The 21824-nt window shown below is 37.1% G+C and overlaps 1 pseudogene; it reads right to left on the bottom strand.

Moving 5' to 3' along the window:
• Positions 1–10509: 10509 nt before the first annotated feature.
• Positions 10510–10927, bottom strand: LOC127691083 (60S ribosomal protein L27-like; annotated as a pseudogene).
• Positions 10928–21824: the final 10897 nt, after the last annotated feature.

Genomic DNA, 21824 nt, shown 5'->3' with positions numbered 1-21824 from the left:
TCCCTGATAGAGGCAAAAATGATTCCCCATAGAACGAAACATTTTAAAACCCAGTGAAATTAATAGAAAACTTCTAGTGAATTTTCCAAAGACAAAATGGAATTGAAACTGGACAATTTATTGATGTGTTCATAAAAAAATGTGTTTTGCTTCTTTTTCTTAAAGGGTGTAACAATGACAATTCAAACACAAAATAGAAAGCCAGACCTAGACTTAACATTTAATATAATTTATAAGAAACTCTATTTAAAGGAACACTCTATAACTTTACCTATTTCAACCTTTTCTTTCAATTTCTAGCACTTGTGAACTATTTCTGCTTGTAGTCCAATTTGTTATTACTGCCTTTATGCCCCGAGCCCTTTCTCTCTCAAAAAAAATAAAAGAAAATCTGCTGCCACAAGAACAAGGCTCTGTGTATTAACTCCTTCACACACACACACACACACACACACACACACACACACACACACACACGAGAGAGAGAGAGAGAGAGAGAGAGAGAGAGAGAGAGAGAGAGAGAGAGAGAGACAAAGCACAAGATTCACACATTACTTGTAATCTGCTGTCTCATTAGCAGCTGGTAATTTCAATATAATAAAATATAAATATGGTATAGCATATCTTCTAATTTGCAATGAAATATTTTCTTCAATGTTGATAAATTCTAGCCTAACTGTTAATATAATGTGAAAAGAAAAAAAATCTTACAGAAATTTTACTGCTAATTGGATGACTCAGAAGAAGTTATTTGTGGCTAAATTCCAGATCAGACTGTACACCATGGGAAACAAAACAGCTAAAATATGAAAAGAGCAATTCCATGGGGAGGGGGGAGACAAGAAAATAAGCAGTGAAATCGAGCAGTCATTCATGCTTTCAAAACCTAGGCTTGGAGCACCTCTCTTGCTTGCTTGTGTGTTTGCCAGTCTGTCAGAGCAGAGGAAATAAAAAATAACAAACAAGCAAACAAAACTATCTGAGCTTGTACACTGCTCACCAGCAGTACTGTTACAGTCCATAACAGCTCTCAAGTGTCTTTGGCAAATTCCTCAATTGTTCTCGACTATTTAATATTATTTCTGTTTTATCTTGTCATTCACTACTTCTCAGAAAGGAAGAAAGAAAAATTCTTGGATGGTTTGCTCTGTTTGGAGATTTTCTTTGAGTTGCTTTGGTGTGCCAAAGCTGAGTTTAGAAATCACAAGAACAATAAGAATAAACCCTTGACTTCTTCCTCTCAGTGATTCCTCTCTTACAATTCCTGGCTCATAAAGAGTATCTAGGTTTCCAAGACAATTGAACCATATCAATACTCAATACTGAGCATTAGCATACTGTAGGATTGTATGCTAACAGCTTGAGGACAGCAACAAATAAACATCACCAATAAATTACAAGTTACATAAGAATCCTGGAAAGGATAGATTGTATAATATATCAGAATTACAGTTAGAGAAATGGAAATGAGCCACATAATCAAAGAAATTAAGGAATTAGTGGAACTCAGGATGCATTTGATGTTAGAACTCTGGAAAGAAAGAAAGAAAGAAAGAAAGAAAGAAAGAAAGAAAGAAAGAAAGAAAGAAAGAAAGAAAGAAAGAAAGAAAGAAAGAAAGAAAGAAAGAAGAGAGAGAGAGAGAGAAAGAGAGAAAGAGAGAAAGAGAGAAAGAGAGAAAGAGAGAAAGAGAGAAAGAGAGAAAGAAAGAAAGAGAGAAAGAGAGAGAGAAAGAGAGAAAGAAAGAGAGGGGGAAGGAAGGAAGAAAGAAAAAGAAAGAAAGAGAGGGGGAAGGAAGAAAGAAAAAACAGAGAAAGAGTAAAAGACAAAAAGAAAGAGTATCTTGGTTAAGTGAATTATTGCACTATTATTTTTTTACAGGCCTTCTTATTTTATTTTATTTTTTATTTAATATATTCTTTATTTACATTTCAAATGATTTCCCCTTTCTTGGATTCCCCCCTCCCCAAAAGTGCCATAAGCCCTCTCCCCTCCCCCTGTTCCACAATCAACCCCCTCCCACTTCCCTGTACTGGTATTCCCTACACTGCTGCACTGAGCCTTTCCAGGGGGCCTTTCCTTCCTTCTTTTTGGCATCATTTGATGTGTGAATTGTCTCTTAGGTATTCCAAGCTTCTGGGCTAATATCCACTTATCAGTGAGTGCATATTATGTGTATTCTTTTGTGAGTGGGTCACCTCACTGAGGATGACATTCTCTAGACCCACCCACTTGCCTAAGAATTTCATTAATTTATTGTTTTTAATAGCTGAGTAGTATCCCATAGTATAAATATATCACATTTTCTGTGTCCATTCATCCGTTGAGGGACATCTAGGTTCTTTCCAGCTTCTGGCTATTATAAATAGGGCTTCTATGAACATAGTGGAGCATGTATCCTTATTATATGCTGGGGAATACACTGGGTATATGCCCAGAAGTGGTATATCAAGGTCCTCCAGTAAAGTAGCTACAACCACCTAGTAGAAAAAAAAGATAGCCTTTTCAACAAATGGTGCTGGTTCAAGAGAAGGTCAGCATGCAGAAGAATGCAAATTGATCTATTCTTATCTCCTTGTACTAAACTCAAGTCCAAGTTGATCAAGGACCTCCACATAAAACCAGACCCACTGAAACTAATAGAAAAGTAACTGAGGAAGAGCTTTGAACACATAGGCACAGGGGAAAATTTCCTGAACAGAACTCTAATATCTTATGCTCTAAGATCAAGAATTGACAAATAGGACCTCATAAAATGACAAAGTTTCTGTAAGGCAAAGGACACCATTGAAAGGACAAAACAGCAACAACAAATTGGGAAAAGATCTTCACCAACCCTACATGCGACAGTGGGCTAATATGCAAGATATACAAAGAACTCAAGAAGGTAGATTCCAGAGAGTCAAATAACCCTATGAAAAAATAGAGTACAGAGCTAAACAAAGAATTTTCACCTGAGGAATGGCTGAGAAGCACCTAAAGAAATGTTCAACATCCTTAGTCATCAAGGAAATGCAAATCAAATCAACCCTGAGATTTCACCTCACACTGGTCAGAATGGCTAAGATCAAAAAAACTCAGGAGAAAACAGGTGCTGGGGAGGATGTGGAGAAAGAAGAACACTCCTCCACTGCTGGTAGGGTTGCAAATTGGTACAACCACTCTGGAAATCAGTCTGCCAGTTCTTCAGAATATTCTATTATTTTTTTGCTTCATAGTACATATACAAATTCCAATTATACTATAATATAGTACATTATATGTATGGCACCATTAATACTATACAAACTTCATTGTAGATATTTTGGAATTAGAGAGATGCTCAGCAAAGTATTTAATGTTCATGTATTAGGATCTGAGTTCAGATCCTGTGCATCTGTGAGGGGACAGAGGGAGGGAGGGGAAGGGAAGGAAACAAAAGGGGAAAGAAAAGGGAAGGAAAGGGGAAGGGAAACAAACAGAAGGGGAAAGGGAAGGGAAGGGAAGAGAAGGGAAAGGGAGGGAAGGGAAAGGAAGGGAAAAGGAAAGGAAGGGAAGGGAAGGGAAGGGAAGAAGGGAAGGGAAGGGAAAGGAAGGGAAGAGAAGGGAAAGGGAGGGAAGGGAAAGGAAGGGAAGGGAAGGGAAGGGAAGAAGGTAAGGGAAGAGAAGGGAAAGGGAGGGAAGGGAAAGGAAGGGAAGGGAAGGGAAGAGAAGGGAAGGGAAGGGAAGGGAAGGGAAGGGAAGGGAAGGGAAGGGAAGGGAAGGGAAGGGAAGGGAAGGGAAGGGAAGGGAAGGGAAGGGAAGGGAAGGGAAGGGAAGGGAAGGGAAGGGAAGGGAAACCCTGCCAGCACAGTTGTATGCTCCCATCATCCTGAAGCTAGAGACTAGGAAACAGGCATATGCCCAGGACTTGCTGACAAGCCAGTCTAGGCAAATCAGAGATCTCTAAATCCAATAAAGAGTATATCTCAAAAAATAAAGTGTATACTCAACACTGACCTCCCTATTTACAAGGCACAAGTCTACATATACTTACACACAGATACAGAAAAAAATGCACTTGCCTTGATTTTTAGTGCTTTTATACTTTAAATACAATGCTAGTGATTGTTGCCCTCAGTGACACATCAAGCCTTTGGCTGGCAGAAGCTCTTTCCTTGTAATTTTGGTAACTGATTGATTACTTAAGGTAGAAGTTGCTAAAGACTGAATGATTGTCATTATTGCTTAAAATAAGACAAGTTTTACTGCAACAATTGACTATTTCATAAAACATATCATGTCACAGCCTCAGGCTACATTTTACCTACCTAAGGGCTTCTTTAACACTAGGAATCCACCCTCTCAGACTCCACCACTGCTTTTCAACAAGTTTATGTGATGTTTTACATAATTTTTTATCATGCTAGTGATGTTAACAGCACTTCACCAGAGGCTGATTATTCCTCAAGAAAGTATATTTGAAAAAATATTAACCTATATAAATAAGTCATTAGTTAAAAAGTTTTGCTAAGACTACAGAAGGCTCCACATCTAACTTCAGATCTTTTGTTTGTTTGTTTTGTGTTTTGTTTTTCGTCACATTTGTAATTACTTCTGCTAATGAAATCTTGGACTTTTTCCAAATCCCTGCTAATGTTTGTAATTTGAGATTTCATTTTTCACACTTTTGTAGGTATTTTGGCATGGAAATTTGCTATATGGTTCCACTCAGACTTGAACTATGGATTCTGCTGCTGCAGTATCCTGAACGCTGGGCTGCATTATTAACATCCATAATAGTGAATCCTTTTTGACAATTTTGTTATAAAACGCAGTTTGTAAAGAGGACTTTCTTGCCAGAATACTTCCCGGATTCATAGACTGCAGCATGGACTTGGTGCTTGTGTCAAACACTGTGGTTTTGTCATTCAGCTCCTTCACGACTTTTGAAAACCAGAGCATTGGCACTGAACAGGAATCCTGCAAGAACATTTATTTTTCCTAAGCAGTAATGCTTAACGATAGGCTTAATTCTTCACAAACTACGCCGTAGATAGATGTGCTAACATTCATCCTTTGTTGTTCCAGTCACACATAAGAGGAGTGCACTCAGTGCATTTTCCAAGGGTCCTAGCGAGTTTAGGCCAGTTGATGACCGTTGGCTTCCTATCAGTACCCACCTGTGTTATTACTCAGTAAGAATCAGTCTATTCTTTGAGCCATTGAATACAGGCACTGAGTTCTCTGCTTCTGTGGGAAAGCATGACCAAAAATCTCTGGTGAACTACAGTCACTCACATCCTTTCCCCTCACAAAAATTTGTGTATAAGACACTGTAGCGTCTGCATGAGAATGTGTGCCTTCCCACTACACATGCGTATTACAGAGCTGGATTCCTTCCTTAAATGCCATGAGCCAATATCTGATAGTTTCAGATTTTTTTTTCTCTGTAGCCTCTCACCAATCTGACTTCTCAGAACTGAGGAGAGTTAGGGCCTAGATCTATATAGTATATATAGTATGTCTATATATAGATTTCAGTGTAAGGAGGACTGTTCACACTGATTGGATCTTCTGAAACTTTCTCTGTATCAGCAATGAGGTTGCTCCACTTCCTTATACCTGTGTTCGGTGAAGCAGTGCTTTTAATTTCCTCCAGAACTTCTCCTTTTCACTCATAACTTGCCTAACTGGTACAAGAAACCTAGCTTGTGACTTATCTCTGTTTTCAATATGCTTCTCTCACTAACATTAATCACTTCTAGCTTTTTATTAGACTCTTTGTTTCACTAAAACAGTTTGGCATCATCACGAGGTTATTGACTGGCCTAGTTTCAGTATCATTATATTATGGTATAGAAAATCCTGAAGGAAGGGAACAGCTAGCGAATCCACGTGGTAGACAACACATGCACGTTGTTTATTAGGTTTGTTTTCTTAAATGGGTATATTTTGGGGAGCTCTCGATACAACTATAATAGTAGCATCAAAGGTCACTGATCTTAGATCAACAGTGAATACAATAAGAAAGCTTGAACGGTGAGTACAGAAGCTAATGCCAGCAGGAAATGAGTGCAGAATGCTAAACAAAGACTTGTATTAGATTGTTTTGTAAGTTACACTTGGAATGCTCTGGAACTTTTTACTTAGATTTCTAACATGCATTGCCTGACATTGGCTTTTTTTTTTCACTTCTTTCATTACTTTTAATTTGTTTTACAGTCCAGCCACTGCCCCCTCCTGATTCTTTAATGCATGGTTATCACAGATCTCCCCTGTGTAAATCTACAGTATCTGTGATGCACAAGAAACCATGATTTGTTTGCATGGAAGCAACAGTGGGTGCAGTAATCTCTCACCTTCTGTGAGTCACCTTGTAATAAGAGGAAATCTGGCCTTTTTTGTGCTCAGTCCTTATAGTTTTTAGCATGCATCTGTGCATTTCTTACCACTTGACTCCTAGGTCCCTCCTCACTGAGAAACCTCATACCTTCTGTGTTCCCACAGCAGCTGTGTGTTCCATGGGAACCACTGTGCTTTGAGCTTGTGGCTTTGCTATTATGCAAGATGCTTTCTTTGTTGTTCAGTTGGGGGTCTCTATATAGCATAGGCCAGAGGAAAACAGAGACATGAAGATAATCTACCCAAACCCTTGGACAATTAGGATGTTACCCTAATTATTTAAAAACATAGTTAAAATTAGATATTATTTTATAATCCGCAGTAACAAGCTCAATAAATGACACAGTGATCTTCACACAAAGTGGTCTCAGAAATTCATTCTGCATAAGCATAGAAAAAAAGTTCTTGAGCCATGAGCTTGCATATGAGAGGGGTGCGTACATTTATTTATTGTCTTATACATTAAAAGCCAGAATCAGGGTCAGAAAATGGGAAATTTTTTATAGCAGTAAATCTTTCAAAGATTATCCTTTTATCTAAAGGAAACTTCCCGCCTACCCCCATCAGACACTGGTAACATAAAGATGGCTTAGTTCCTGTTTGTTTTATGGTCTTAAAATTCCAAAAAAGAAGTTATGAGAGGGCAAGTTAACTTATTAAAATGCCCCAAGTCCTTTGAAGAAAAGATATTTTTATTAGATATATGTTCAAGGCATTCTTTTTGTCTTTCCAGTTTTCTTTCTCATAAAAGATATTCTCTTTCAAATGGACTTCGACTATCAAATGTGTTTCCACTTACATTTTGCTTCATCTCTGTATGCTGGGGACCTTCTGAAGTAATACCTCCCTTCTTTTGTTAAAACTTTATCTCTTCAGAAATAATAAAAGCAAGCTATTCTATCAAGCCAAGCACATAACATGCTATAATATATGAATTGATCCAATTATTGATTCATAATGCTTCCTAAATGAACCATAACCCCTTCTGTCCTTCACCTGAGCCAAGTGCACACTGGATATGATCACATTCTTCAAAAGTATGTCTGTGTATGTCTTAGCAAGTCTAAACAGCAAGTAATTAGCTGATCCTTCCCTCTGCCAAGGCCTGAAATAAAGTCTTATTTCAGATATTGGGAAGATTGCAACACCCCTTGTCTTCAATAAGTAACTCCTTAGATAGCACCCCAGTGGCCTCATAGAGTCTGTTCATTTCCTTAAACCTAATTTATTCTCAGAATATGACCTAGGTGCTGGGAAAGAGAGAAAACATTATCTGATGTTCAGATTGCTCAAGTGTACCCTAGGGAATCAAAACATTAAGAAACATATGGTACCAATATTGTATTATGGTTAAGGCACACTGTCCCACTGTGGAATTTTAAAACAGCAGTATAGCATTTGTCATAAACTAACTAAGACCCTTACTTCCAAATCTAAGGGTAACATTTCATGAAGCAGTGTGACAGATTACATATTCAAAAAGTTTTCTATCTTACCAGTCAATGAGTCTTCAAGGAAGAGAACTTCTTAGAAAATACCCATGTAGATCATTTAAAACATGCACATAAGCAGAGAAAGAGAGGGGGGGGGAGAGGGAGGGAAAGAGAGGGAGGGAGGGAGGGAGGAAGAGAGGGAGGGAGGGAGGGAGGAAGAGAGGGAGGGAGAGAGAGAGAGAGAGAGAGAGAGAGAGAGAGAGAGAGAGAGAGAGAGAGAGAGAGATCTTCTGTTTGTTTAGCCCTATTCTGATGGGGACAATGACAATGTTTGGTACCATCAGCTCTGAGCTGCTAGCTGATGCTGAAGTAAAATGGACATGACAGAAGAATCAACTCTGATGGATGACTCTGGCCCTGCCATGCTGACAAGAGCCTGGGCTGTCTGCAGTGGTTGGTTATCAGTGTAAATAGGAATTACTTGACTAGGCCTTTGAACGCTAAAAACCTGAAGTGATGGTCATCACTGAACCTTGAAGACAAGATGCTAGCAGGGTTAATAGATGGTAGAATCTATCTGTCTACTGCAGTGACACATTATTTACTAAATCCTTGAAATAGAAATTTTTATAAACACACTGGAAAAGTAAAATTTCTAGATTTTTTTCCTCCTTTGGAAGCACCAACATCAGATTTCTATGGATTTCTAGTATTTTATAGAAATTGCATAGTATGAAATCTTTTCAACAGTCTTCAGTTTCATCATTTATTTTTCTGACAAACCAAAAAAGTTTTCTGTTTTAAAGTCGATTTACCTAATTATTGTTACTTTCCCAAGTTTATATATGAATACATTGGTGAGTCGCATCTTAGTCTGAGTATATTTTTATGTATCTATTTATATCTAAACTAATATGGAAATATGAACTGAGGAGTTTGTACAGGAAATCCCAGGCACCCTACAGAGAGGTTCCTACAGAAAGGAACCCAAACATCAAAACAAGAAGACAATAAGTATTTCTAAAAGCATTCTGAGAGTATAATATATTACATCATTTCCCCAATCTGTTTCCTCTCTCAAAATACTTCACACACCTCTTCTTGCACTTTTTCTAATAAGTAGCCCCCTTTTCTATTAATTTTTGTTAGGGTGGTGTATGTGTATATATGTGCGTGAATATAACCTAGTCTTTATAATAATACTTGAATGTTTGTTTTCAAGGCCAACCATTTCACATTGAAAATCATATGTGTATATATATATTATAATCTCATAATATAAATTATTAAAACCAAAAGAATTATAGCAAACTAAAAATTCCCTAAAGGGCAAAGAAAATAATTGAAGACACAACTAATGACTGGAAGAAATTACTTGCAAAATATCCTGAAACTGCTTCTAACATTTTCTTAAGTTGCAGAAATTGCTTTGGAACTCATTCATCTATCCATGTTATTTAACATATTGGTTATTGCATACAGATTTCTCTTTGCAATAATGTTGAAAATGTTGCATTAGTACTTAAGAACCTGGCATTGGTAACCATGGCTATTTAGAAGCAAACAAACAAAAAAGTTGAAAAGTAAGAAAAAGTTCTGAGAGCACTGCCATTAAATTCAATGTGTTGTAAACAAAAAGGATTATGGGATGCATTTCTTATTTTGTTTCTTTAAGCAAAGATATTGTTTCACCAGTAGGAACTCTCTTTGCTGTATTCCATAATTCTGTGAGGAAAATTTCTATTTAAAAAAGTGTTTAAAATAAGATAATTGTGTAAATTATTGTTTCATGTCTAAGTTAAGGTTCTACTGCTGTGAACAGACACCATGACCAAGACAAGTCTTATAAAGGACAACATTTTCTTTTAATTAGGTATATTCTTTATTTACACTTCAAATGTTGTACTCTTTCCTTATTCCTACCTCCCCCCCAAATCCCATAAGCCATCTCCCCTTCCCCAATCAACCCACCCCCGCTTCCCTGTCCTGGTATTCCTCTACATTACTGTATCAAGTCTTTCCAGGACCAAGGACCTCTCCCCCATTTGGTGTCCAACAAGATCATCCTCTGCTGCCAATGTGTCTGGGTCCATTGGTAACTCCAAGTGCACTTTGGTTGGTGGTTTTGTCCCTGGGTCAAACCCTGGCTCAGGGAGTACTTGGTGATTCATATTGTTGTTCCTCCTATGGTGCTGCAAACCCCTTCAGCTCCTTTGGTCCTTTCTCTATCTCATCCATTGGGAACCCTGTGCTCAGTTCAGTGGCTGGCTGAGAGTTTCCCCCTCTTAACAGATAGAAAGAGAGAGCACTTCATCCTAAATCAAAGGGCAACATTTAATTGTGCTGGCTTAGAGGTGCAGAGATTCGGCCCATTATCATCAAGGTGGGGTCAGGGTAGCATCTAGGAATGCATGATGCAAGCAGAGCTGAGAGTTCTACATCTTCATCTTAAGGCTGCTAGTGGAAGACTGACTTCCAGGTAGCTAGGATAAGGGTCTAAAGCCCATGCCCACAGTGACTTTCCTACTTCAACAAGGCTCCATCTTCTAATAGTGTCAACCCTGAGCCAAGCATATACAAACCATCACATCCAATGTTCATGCTATAACCATTTTTTTCTTTTACAAAAACTGTAACTTTATCTATGATATAAGAGTAAACAAGAACACAGTAGAATAGAGATAAAATATTTTTTTAGTAATAAAAAAAATAAACCTAAAAATGAAGCTTCTGGAGAAACCATTTGTTCTTCCCTATATTATATAGCTCCTGATATTTGACCTTGGCCTCCCTCCTGGCCACATATTTCAAAGTTGAGTCTCTAAGCACATCTTGAATGACAACAATTCTGTCCATGGGAATATCCACAGAGTACCTTGTGTGAATGAGGTAACTTTAGTTATAAACTTTCACAAAGGACTTGATCTTAGATCTTTTGCTTCTTGCCCATGGTAAGTATTGCCATACTTTTCAGGGATAGTGGTTAATAACAGCACTGTATTGTGTTGGGTGAATGGTTGTAAGGGCAGTCTGAGGTGCCATCATCAATGTTTTACACAATGACAGCTTTGCATCCAGAGTAGTGTCCAGCTAGGACCAGAGCCACTTTCCTGTGTATTATGAACTTGCCCATTTCTTCTTCAAAGAAGTTTTATGGATCGATCAAGATTTCCATATGAATATTTGATTAAAAATTAAAGTCAATTAAAGATATGGATAGATCTTTAAAGATATGGATATCTTCCAGCTGCAGTGGAAGCTGTGCCCAGGAGTCAGTTTAAGATTTTCTGAATATCTAACTTTGTCACTCATTGAAAGAAATAAATTCCTAGGGCTCATTTTCTGTATTTGTCTGGAATGGTATAAAGGACTACAAACAACAAAGCTTCACTTTTTCTTTTCTTTTCATTCTTTCTTTTAGTTGAAAAGAGAGGTTTCATACACTATACTGTGATCGTGGTTTTGCCTCCTCCAAGTCCTGCCTGATCATCTTCATGCCCGCACCAAGCCATCTCTATGCCCTTTTATTCTCTTACTCCAATGGAGTCTCACTGGATATAGGGAGCTTCATTTTTAAGCTTTTTGCTTTGATAACATGGCATTGTATCTGGAAGTTACTTCTAGAAAGGTTTGAGAAGTTTCAGTATCTAAGACCCTCCAACTTTAGGATTTAAATTAGTCCAATCAATATCAACCCTATTTTATGGCGAGTACATGTATTTAATTTATGAAATGCGGTACTGTGATTGATAAAACAATTTAATGACCATTTCTCTACTTTTACAGTCGGATTCTAAAATCCACACCAACTATGTATTACTCTGGAGGCCAATACTGAAAGGAGGTATCTTTTATTTGAGGAGGTAAAATGCAATAATTATGAGATTGATAGATGAATATAGGTAGTAGGTACTTAGGTAGGTAGGTAGATAGATAGATGGACAGACAGATGCACGGATGGATGGGGTGGATGGGTGGATGGATGGATGGATGGATGGATGGATGGGTGTGGATGGATGGATGGATGGATACATAGATAGATGATAGATGATAGATAGATAGATAGATAGATAGATAGATAGATAGATAGATAGATAGACAGACAGATTGATGGATGAGTGATGGATAGAGATAGATAGAAAATGTGACTCTGGACTAGACAAGGAATTGATTTGAGCCTTTAGCAGCCTATCTCCTTGCCCTCCAATTCCAGCTACCTAAAAATCTGTCTCTTTCAGTGTAAACTGGCTATTCTGGATAGAAGACCTCATCACCTTTCCAGGTTAAGTAAGACCTTGACACTTGCTTCACCCTGGACCTAGACATGGGCTTTAGATTAGTGGAGACATAGGACAATAGGTAAATTTTACCCCAGTTAGCAATTATCTTCTACATGTTTATGGTAATATAAGGAATATGCACTGAAAATTTGTAGTTAAAACAAGAAAAATAAAAGCAAATGAATTTACTTTATGGTTCCTCTTTAAAAATAATGACCAATAAAGCTCAGGTAGAAGTTGCTTTAGTAGTAGCTATAAGAAGAAACACTTTAAAATAATGAGGTCCTTTCTTCCCCTGGACAAATCTATTATTCAGATACCAACTATATCTTACCGCAGCACTTTCCATTTAAAATAACTGACTATAAACAAAGCAAATGAACGAAACATTGGTTCTTTGTTTTATAAGAATTCTGTAGCATTTAAAATAATTATTGCAATATATGTTTAGAATGAAAATTCTTTTAAATAAGAGTGGAGACTTAAATAAATAAATGTTTCTTCTCCCTTTCTTCATTTGTGGATAATTAAAAGGTTGTAAATTTTCTAGGCTTTGTAGTCTAGAAAATAGCAAAAGATTCTGAAAATTTAGCTGAAATTTGATCGTATTTCAGTTAAAAGTCTAGAGCAATGATGTTGGTATGTGTTCTACTGTTTGTTTGTTATTTTTACCAGTTGCTTAAATTCTAGAAATTGGTGAAATGTGTTTTCTATTTCATAAGAAAACAAGGCCCACTTTGTATATGCATATATCACAGAAACAAGTAAGCTGGAATTTATTTATAGGTAAGAAATTGAACTGTGTACAGACTTTATGTACACAAAATTAGATCAGAATTAAATTGCGACTAGGCATTATCTAAACCTAAAGTGCATATTATTAAAATACAAGGAAAATGCTATTTTTGTAGGCAGGTATTCTAAAGAAGTTTCTCAGAAAACTGCAGTGCCTACACAAACTGCTGTATAAAATTTTATACCAAAATAAAAATACACAAACCATTCCCTAAGCCACCACTCTGGCATCCTGGAGATTTCCATTTGGTTTATATGTCAAGAGCTTTGTCCCCTACTCATCTTCCGTGTCTTAAGTACACCCTGTGCCTTTACACTGACATATTTGCCTTTTCATGGAATATCCTTTCTTTCCCCCCACCAAATTACTATATATCTTTCAAGGCCGGCTTCAAAAGCACTTTTCCATTGAGCTTTTCCTTCCTTGTAAATCAGAATTAATTACATCTTCCTTTGGACCCTCAAAGCACTTTGAACCTCTAAATGGCAATTACTTTATTCTGTCTTGCAGCCTACCCATTTACATGTTTAAATATGTCTACCCCATAAGACCTTAGGTTTCACACAGATGGCTCTTAGTCAACCCCTCTCTTACTTGATTGGATTTCTTCCAAACATGTGTACTTACTAATAACTTGCGAAGTGGTTACCAGTGATATAAATAGTGTCCAATGGCCTTGGATTAAACAATAGCAATAAACACTGACATTTTTCTGTTGCCATACCTTCTAGTCAGATTGAGACTATAAAGGTGCCTTTACAAGTTCATACTGTTTTGTTTCTTATTTTAGACAACAAATACTAAATTTTGATTTATTAATTAAATATTAAATATCAATTAAATATTAATTTGTTTAAACATTAAAAATTGTTCGTGTGGTATTTTCCAGTAGTCCTTCAACACCTAAATGCTCCCATTAATACATCAGAACTGTAGAGTGTCTAAAGCTGTCACTTGGATCACCGTTCCTCTCTCATGCTTTGCTAAGATTAACCTTTTGAGTCATATAAATCAAACCTTGAAGGAACAAGGAAAAGTTGAAGCTGCTGTCACCACGTTTTCTTTCTTTGTGAAACTTTTAACTTGATCACAGTGCCACTGATAATGTTTTCAACTTTTCGTGATATTTTTAAGCTGTTTCTCTTCATGGAGATAAAAAACAAGCTACTCATTTTTATATATGTTTTAATTTCAAAATACACATTTTGCGATGAGAGAAGTGTGCGCGCAGAGTTTTAGAGTTCCACCTAACGATTATAAATAGTGGGGAGCAATAATGACATTGCAGTTAATATTTACACTTTTAAATATCACCTTAAAGTTTGGACAATGTTACAGAACAAATATGGCTTGAGGAACTCCATTAAACACAACAAACAGGCATCTGTTGAAGTAGATGTACCAAGCAGTATTTCCTAAGCTAACTCTGATATTCTTACAGATAAGTAGTTTTGTGTGAAATTGCATGAGTTTATCCCTCAATTCACCCTTCATTAAGGGATTTGGTATAATTTTCCATAGGTTTTACTTAGTTTCCAATTGTTTGATTTCCCCTCTGATAAGCTGATTTAAATGGATATCTGCTCTCATCGACAGCAGCAACTGAGGTTCAGACATATAATGTCAAAAAATCCTTTATTCTTCGCTCCTCTAAGATCTTTGCTCTTTGTTAAACTTAGTAACTGGGGAAAGAAGGTTGGAAACGTGAGTGGGTGAATCTCACCAGCACTTTAGAGAGCTCCCCTTCAAACTGATTGCCACCGATCATATAGAGAGGGATGGGGGAGGTGGGAGCGAAAAATTTGGCATGTACAGATAATTTAAAGATCTTTTCCTTATTTATCAAGCTCTACGAAGCACATGTTCACAATCCCCTGTACTCTAAGTTTCACTATCTTCCCCCCATATTATTCATATAGAGCTTTCTTTGTCCATATCTTATCATACAGTAAATACAAATAAATAACAAAACTCACTATCTAAACATGTGTATTGTTACATCACTTTGTTTGAAATGTTATTAAAAGTGATATTCCAGTTTGACACTATGACCTAAATGTGATTTGAGCTTGTCCTGGCCGTTACCAGCAGAGTGGTCTGTAAGCTGTAAGGCCACGGTACCTCACAGGAGCAGGAGCTATGCTGCACTCAGAGGCCCCGACACAATCATCTTCCTAAGCAGGTCCATAACTGGAGCCACTCCCCTCTAATATGAATTGTTGAAATATGTAATAATCGAGAAACAGTAAAACTAAGAAGTTTTTTTAAAAGCAAAAAAACCAAAATGTAAAAAGGGAGAGTTATCTTAGTATTTGGTCTAAAGACCCAAAATCTTGTGAGAAAGATTGTGGAAAGTTTCTGTATAAAGTATCAAGTTTCCATTTTAAGTGTTTAAAAGTTGAGGTCATGACTTTAAAATCCTTTCTATGATGACAATGTAAAATATTAAAATCAGACACCCCAGGGATTGAACCACCGACCAAAGAGTGCACATGGAGAGACCCATGGCTCCAGCCACATATGTAGCAGAGGATGGCCTTGTAGGGCATCAGTAGGAGGAGAGGCCCTTGGTCCTGTGAAGGCTTGATGCTCCAGCATAGGAGAATGCCAGAGTGGAGAAGCAGGAATGGGTGGGGAAGGGGTTGATGGGGGAGTACTCTCATAGAAGCAGGGGGGAGGAAGAATGGGGTAGGGAAGTTTGTGGAGGGGAAACCAGGAAGCGGGACATTTGAAATGTAAATAAATAAAATAACCAATGAAATCAATGAAATGAATAAAATAGAAACAAAATAATGAAAAGAGATAAATAACAAAACAAATAACAATATTTTACATCCTAACAAATTGTTTTTATCCTCGCAATTTTGATTGAAATGTAATATAGTATCAGTGATAAGCAAGCTAATGAAAATTATTCAGTCATGCAATACTTTTGTTTCTTAATTTACACACTGATATTCAAAGATTCCTTGTTGTAAATTTTAACTAAAAATTTACTTATTTGAAAAGACAAGGAAGTTAAATAGGTAAGTGTTTGAAAAAATTAACAAAAATATATAACTATTTTAGTAAATATATAAACAATATAGTTTCTCTGATTTAAAATGAAACTCAACATTTTCATAATTCTATATTTAATGCTACATATTGTGCTTTGTCAAAAAATTTTAATGCATTTGCTTTCACACACATTAGTAAATTTTACTTGACCAATGTAGGAGTTTCTTTGTGGATCGTTTCCCAGTAAATACCAACATGATATTTAGCAAAATTATAGATGGTGTAATAATAATTGCCCTGTACCACTATCTATGATCCTGAAGTCCCAGCAACCATTTCTGTCTCCACCCATGTCTGTGAGAAATTATGAACATTTAATCATTGAGTTTATTTTTATTACTGAACCCAAGTCAAAGTCTCAGTCTGGGGTTCAAGTTCTCAAAGACGGGCAGATTTAATATATTTGTCACCACCATGATATTGCTTTACTGCAAATGAAACTGATGGCTGTGGATTGAGGACAAGCCCCAAGTTGCTACTGTTGATATGCTTTTCAAGAACCCCAAGTGTTTATCTTTTTGTGCTCCATTGCCATAGAGCTTGCTAGGCTCATATTAATTAAAATTAACAATTCCCTCCTTTTCTCCAATTCACCAATTATTATTTAGTCAATGACTTGGTGTGCCATTACTTGGATTAATTTGAAGGAAATAAGTAGAATTTGTCTAAATTCCTGAGTAAGTCTTTTTTGTCCTTGCTGGATAGCATTGTAATACAAATATCTGTACACTTTTTTTTTTTAAGTAAAGGAGTCTACTTTCTTCAAGCAAAAGGAAATTTCAAAAGTTGTGTGCACCTCCTATACAGGAATGCTTTGTGGAGCTCAAATAAGCCACTATCAGTTTCGTACTTACTCAGTGATATGGCCAGAGTTTGCATTTAAAAATGAATTTGCAATTGTCTTTTGTCTCTATTTCCTAATTCATTTTTCGGGCTTTAAAGATCTGTTGTAACAGGACTCTTGTTACATTTAATAAGTGCCATGTTGATTGGCGTTCTCTAAGTAGGCTTTTCGGTTTGCCTGTGGGGAAATTTAATATAAAAACATTCAACATTCTTTTATTAGTGTTTTTTACTATTCCCAGTCCCATCAGACCTTTGGTGCAAGCAGTGTATTATTGAAAAGCTTATCTGTAAGAAGGGAGCCAAGGGGAAAGTCAGCCTTTATTAATATTGACATCATGTTCTCACACAATGGCTGTCTAAAGAAACTTTTCAATTGGATTTCCACTGCTTTGATACAATATAAATGGAAACAACTGAATGCATGGTTTAGCACAAAATAGTGACTGATGCCATATCCTACACATGGTCAAAGGTTGATTTAGAGGAATTACGGAGCGACATTTGTTATTATTAATTTTTAATGGTTAGCAGAATATTAGCTATGCTAATTTGGTAGGTTCTTGAATACACATGTTTTCTTTGAGTTCTCTCTACTCCCCCTCCTGTTTGCCAGTTTAAAGAATTTGCTTTTCAATAACAATTGCAATAAACAATTGCTTTTCAATATAGAAGATCTACTTAAGGATAATTCTTAAGTCAGGGAATAGATTATGATAAGGTTATTATCTCCATATTTAGTACCACAGAGATCAGTATTCAAAAATGATTAGGAGTTTAGAGACAACTCAGGTCAATTTATGGAAAATATTTACTTGTTAGTATGTAAGGCTTCAGAACAGGGAGATGGTTAATGAGGCACATTACTTTTACTAGAACTCTGCCATTCAGAACTAAAATCTTGAGGAGAAACACTGCAGTTATTGTGGCACCAGCTCTATCACTGAACGCATACTTACTGAAACAACCAGGAACTCAGGCCTTGAGTCAAGGGCACCACAGGTTTTGAAATTAATAAAAGGACTTTGAGAGTTTTCTGAGTACTTCAATTTATTGTAGAATATATTTTTGACTCGGAACACTATTGCTTTTCTGGTGAAACCGCCCAAATTTGACACCAAGAACATTGCATTAAAGTTACTGTTTTCCTGGAAACTCTCTAATTTTGAGGTGTCTAGAGTTATATTTAACTTCTGAAGAGTACTCTTTTAAAAGATACAGTTCTGGAGCAGATTGATTTAGAGGGGTGTTATAATTAGCTGGTGGATGTGTTAGAAGGACATATTATTCTTCATGAATCACAGCTCACTTTAAGTGTCACCCCAATTCTAAACTGTTAAGCTTAATCTCTTCTCAGTTTTCACCACAAGAGCCCTTTTTCTATTCTGCCAATAATAAAGGTGTAGTTGTCTCGAAATAGGCATACTCTTGTGAAAGGAGTTATAAACGGTTTTCTTTTCACATTTTGAAGTAACTGAGTATGATTGTTTGACACTAACCAAAAAATAAGACCTCTAAGAAAGGAACATTTTAAAAATAAATATTGAGATTTAATTGCTTTATAAAGCACTGACAAACATTTTAAATCAATGGAGAAAAACCTGTAATACAGAATAGCTTAAAGTGATAAGTGTCATTAGTCAAATATCTTTTTATTGATAAGAAACTATCATAGAATAATATTGGTAATTGTTGTAATTATCACTAAAACAAAAAAACTACTATAGTTTTTAAAACTATCAATTTCTCCAAGTAAATTTGCAGAAAATATAAAGAGTTAACATTAAAACCCATTTAAAATTTCTGAGTTCAAAGTAATATGGCTTGAAGCAAATTTCTTAGAATATCTGTATTTACACAGATAAGAAAGAGCTATATAAAATACAAAAACTGTTGTCACATATATGTGAATAATTTGTACTCACTATATATCACATATCTGTCTGAGAAGATCCCAGGCAGCTCCTGCTGGGGAAGCACATATGCTAATTTTATCTAGAACCCCAGTGGTCACACCTATTGGAATACCAGATGAATTTGCTCCAAAGCAAGAAAGTCATTAAATGTTCCTAAGAACCAGAGAGGGCAACAGAAAGAAAGGAACAAAATACCAATCCAAAAGGCAACCAGATATCAGCAGCTAGAATTACAATTATGACAAACACAAATGCCTAGACAACAGTGTAAAAGCAAGACTAGCAACAGGCAAGACATTGTGTCTCTACTTCAACCTAGAAACTGAACTACAAGCCCTAATATTAAAACATAGGTGAAATACAAGTCAAAGTCCTAAAATTTGCCTTTGAAAATATAATAAAGATTCCTAAAGAGGAAAAGAATAGATCCCTTAAAGAAATATGTAAAAAACAAAAATAAAGAGTAAAGGGAATGAATAAAAAAAGGTCAGGAACTAAAAGCTGAAATATAATCAATATAGAAAACAGAAATTTGGAAATGAAAATATAGGAACTCACACAAGAACGACAGAGGCAAGCTTCACCAGTAGGATACAAAAGATGGAAGAGAGAATCTCAGGTGTTGACAACATGATAGAAAAAGTCTTTAACACCTGAAATTCTCTCTTCCATCTTTTTTATCCTGTTGGTGAAGCAGAAGAGATAGGGAAGAATAGTACATATTCATCAAAGAAAAATACACCACGAGGGCACTGCAATTTTTTATCTATAAAACGGAAGAGCACCAAGTTCATAAAAGAAATGCTACTACAGCTTAAATTATATATTAATGTTCACACATTGATTGTGGGAGACTTTAATACCCCACTATCATCAATAGATAAATAGAAACTAAAGGGAAATGCTAGATCTAAGTGATGTTACAATCAAAATCACCCTAACAGATAGAGAACATTTCACCAAAGCACACAAAAAGTATACCTTTTATAGAGCCTGTGATAGTCTGAATATGCTTGGCCTATAGGAAGTGGCACTGTTAGGAGTGATGGACTTGTTGGAGAAAGTGTGTCACTATAAAGGTGGGCTTTGGAGGTCCCTACCTATGCTCAGACTTTGCCTAGTGTGGAAGAGAGCTTCCTTCCAGCTGCCTGCAGATACCAGTCCTCTTCTGGCTGCCTGGGGCCCAAGAAGTAGAACTCATGGCTCCTCCAGCAACAGGTCTGCCTGCATACAGACATGCTTCCCACCTAAGGGAGTAATGAACTCAGGGCAAATTCCTACCCAGCTAAGCTAATTGTTTTGGTGTTTGCAGTTGAACAAGGGATAGTTACATTTTGGTATTATTACATGGTTATTGTTTTCTTTTGGACTTTTGATCTGAAATGTAAAACAATCCAGAAATGGAGGACTCAGGATCTTGAGATGGGATGACACACACTTTTCATCTGGATTTTGAGGCATAGTGGACATAAAATCTTAGGCCCAGACATGGTGGTGCATGCCTTTACTCTAAGGAGACAGAAGTAAATCTCTGAGTTCAAGGCCAGCCTAAGACAAAGAAAGTTCAAAATAGAGAAAAGCTTAGGTCCAAGTGTGGTGGTACAGGCCCAGAACTCAGGAGAGAGAGGTATACAGATCTCCGAGTTCAAAGACAGTCTGCAGAGCAAGTCCCAGGACAGTCAAGCTTAGGCAGTGAAGGAGTTGGAAAACAGAAAGCTGATGATAATATGAGTACAAGGGGGACATGTTCCACACCCAGGAAGCAGCAGAACTTGGCAGCTTTGACCACGTGGTACTGGTTTTATAGTCAAGGATAGAAAGGGTTACTGGGACAGTAGTTAGCAGTATTTAAGAAAGGGTCAGCATCACAGAGGTGAAATCTTGTGGGAAGATTTTTTTTTTCTGAGAGCACAAAGAAGCTGTTCTAGAGATTGTGAAGTTTGTAGCTCCTGCTGGTCTTTGTAATGTGTAAGAATCATCCATGTTGTACTGGCTTTGAAGAGATGAAGGGGTCATGAAGAGTGTAGTGGCTATTCCTGGTTGTCAACTTGACTATATCTGGAATGAACTACAGTCTAAAATTGGAAGGCTTACCTATGATCCTAATATGGAGGCTCAGAGATATAAGTTTCTGACCTGGATCTTGGTATGGAGATCTTGAAGCATGTTGGCTAAGACAAGGAGATCTCCGAGTTCAAGATCATTTGGGATTAAAGGCATGCATGCACACACCTTTAATCTAGGCCACACCCTCTGCTGGAGACCCACATGCCAATAATCTGGGCCACACCCTCTGTTGGAGACCTACAGCCTTTAATCTGGCTACACCCTCTGCTGGAGATATATAAGGACACTGGAAGAAGGAAGATTTACTCTCTCTCACTCTTCCTTGCCTGCTTGCCTTGTGGGACTGAGAAACTGCTAGATCCTTGGACTTCCATCCACAGCTGTTGCTGATCATTGTTGGGGAGTTGGACTGTAAGTCATTGACAAATCCCCTAACTATATAAAGACTATCCATACAGTCTGTGACTCTAGAGAACCCAAACTGATACAAAGAGCAACTGAGGCTTGACACTGTAAAAGTCCAGAAAAAAACCATTGGTGAAGGTGTAGCCTCAGTTGCAGTTGATGATGCAGGATTGAAGGGATCATACAAAGCTGTTGAGGATTGGTATCATGAACAGAACCTATGAGAGGCTATTGGTGAAACCTAATTTCAGGAGAAGACCCCAGTATATTGAAGATACCAGTACATGAGATGATCACCAAGACAAGCAGCAGCAGTGCAGTAGAGTTAACCAGAGTATAGAGTGCTACAGATGGTAGAGCTGAAGAAATGACCCAAGCCTTTTGGAGGGGCCCAGAAGATCATATGTGGATCCCAGGCATTGAAACAAGAATGTAAAACTCAAGGTGCCTTGGATACCCCAAGATGGTAGAGATGCCAAAGAGATCAGCCGAGGAAAGCTGCTAAAAGGGAGTGGAATGAACTCAAGAGAACAAAGTTTGCTTCTGCTAAATGCCAGATCAGTCAACAGCCATCAATGAGGATGAGTGCAGTCAAGATCTGAATAGCTCTTTGACATCATACATGGAGACTCGGAATTTGCACTTTGCCCAGCTGGGATTTTT

The sequence above is a fragment of the Apodemus sylvaticus genome, chromosome 8 (genome assembly GCF_947179515.1).
Source record: "Apodemus sylvaticus chromosome 8, mApoSyl1.1, whole genome shotgun sequence".
In the NCBI taxonomy this organism is placed as follows: domain Eukaryota; kingdom Metazoa; phylum Chordata; class Mammalia; order Rodentia; family Muridae; genus Apodemus; species Apodemus sylvaticus.
This window is presented reverse-complemented; position numbering and strand designations above follow the sequence as displayed.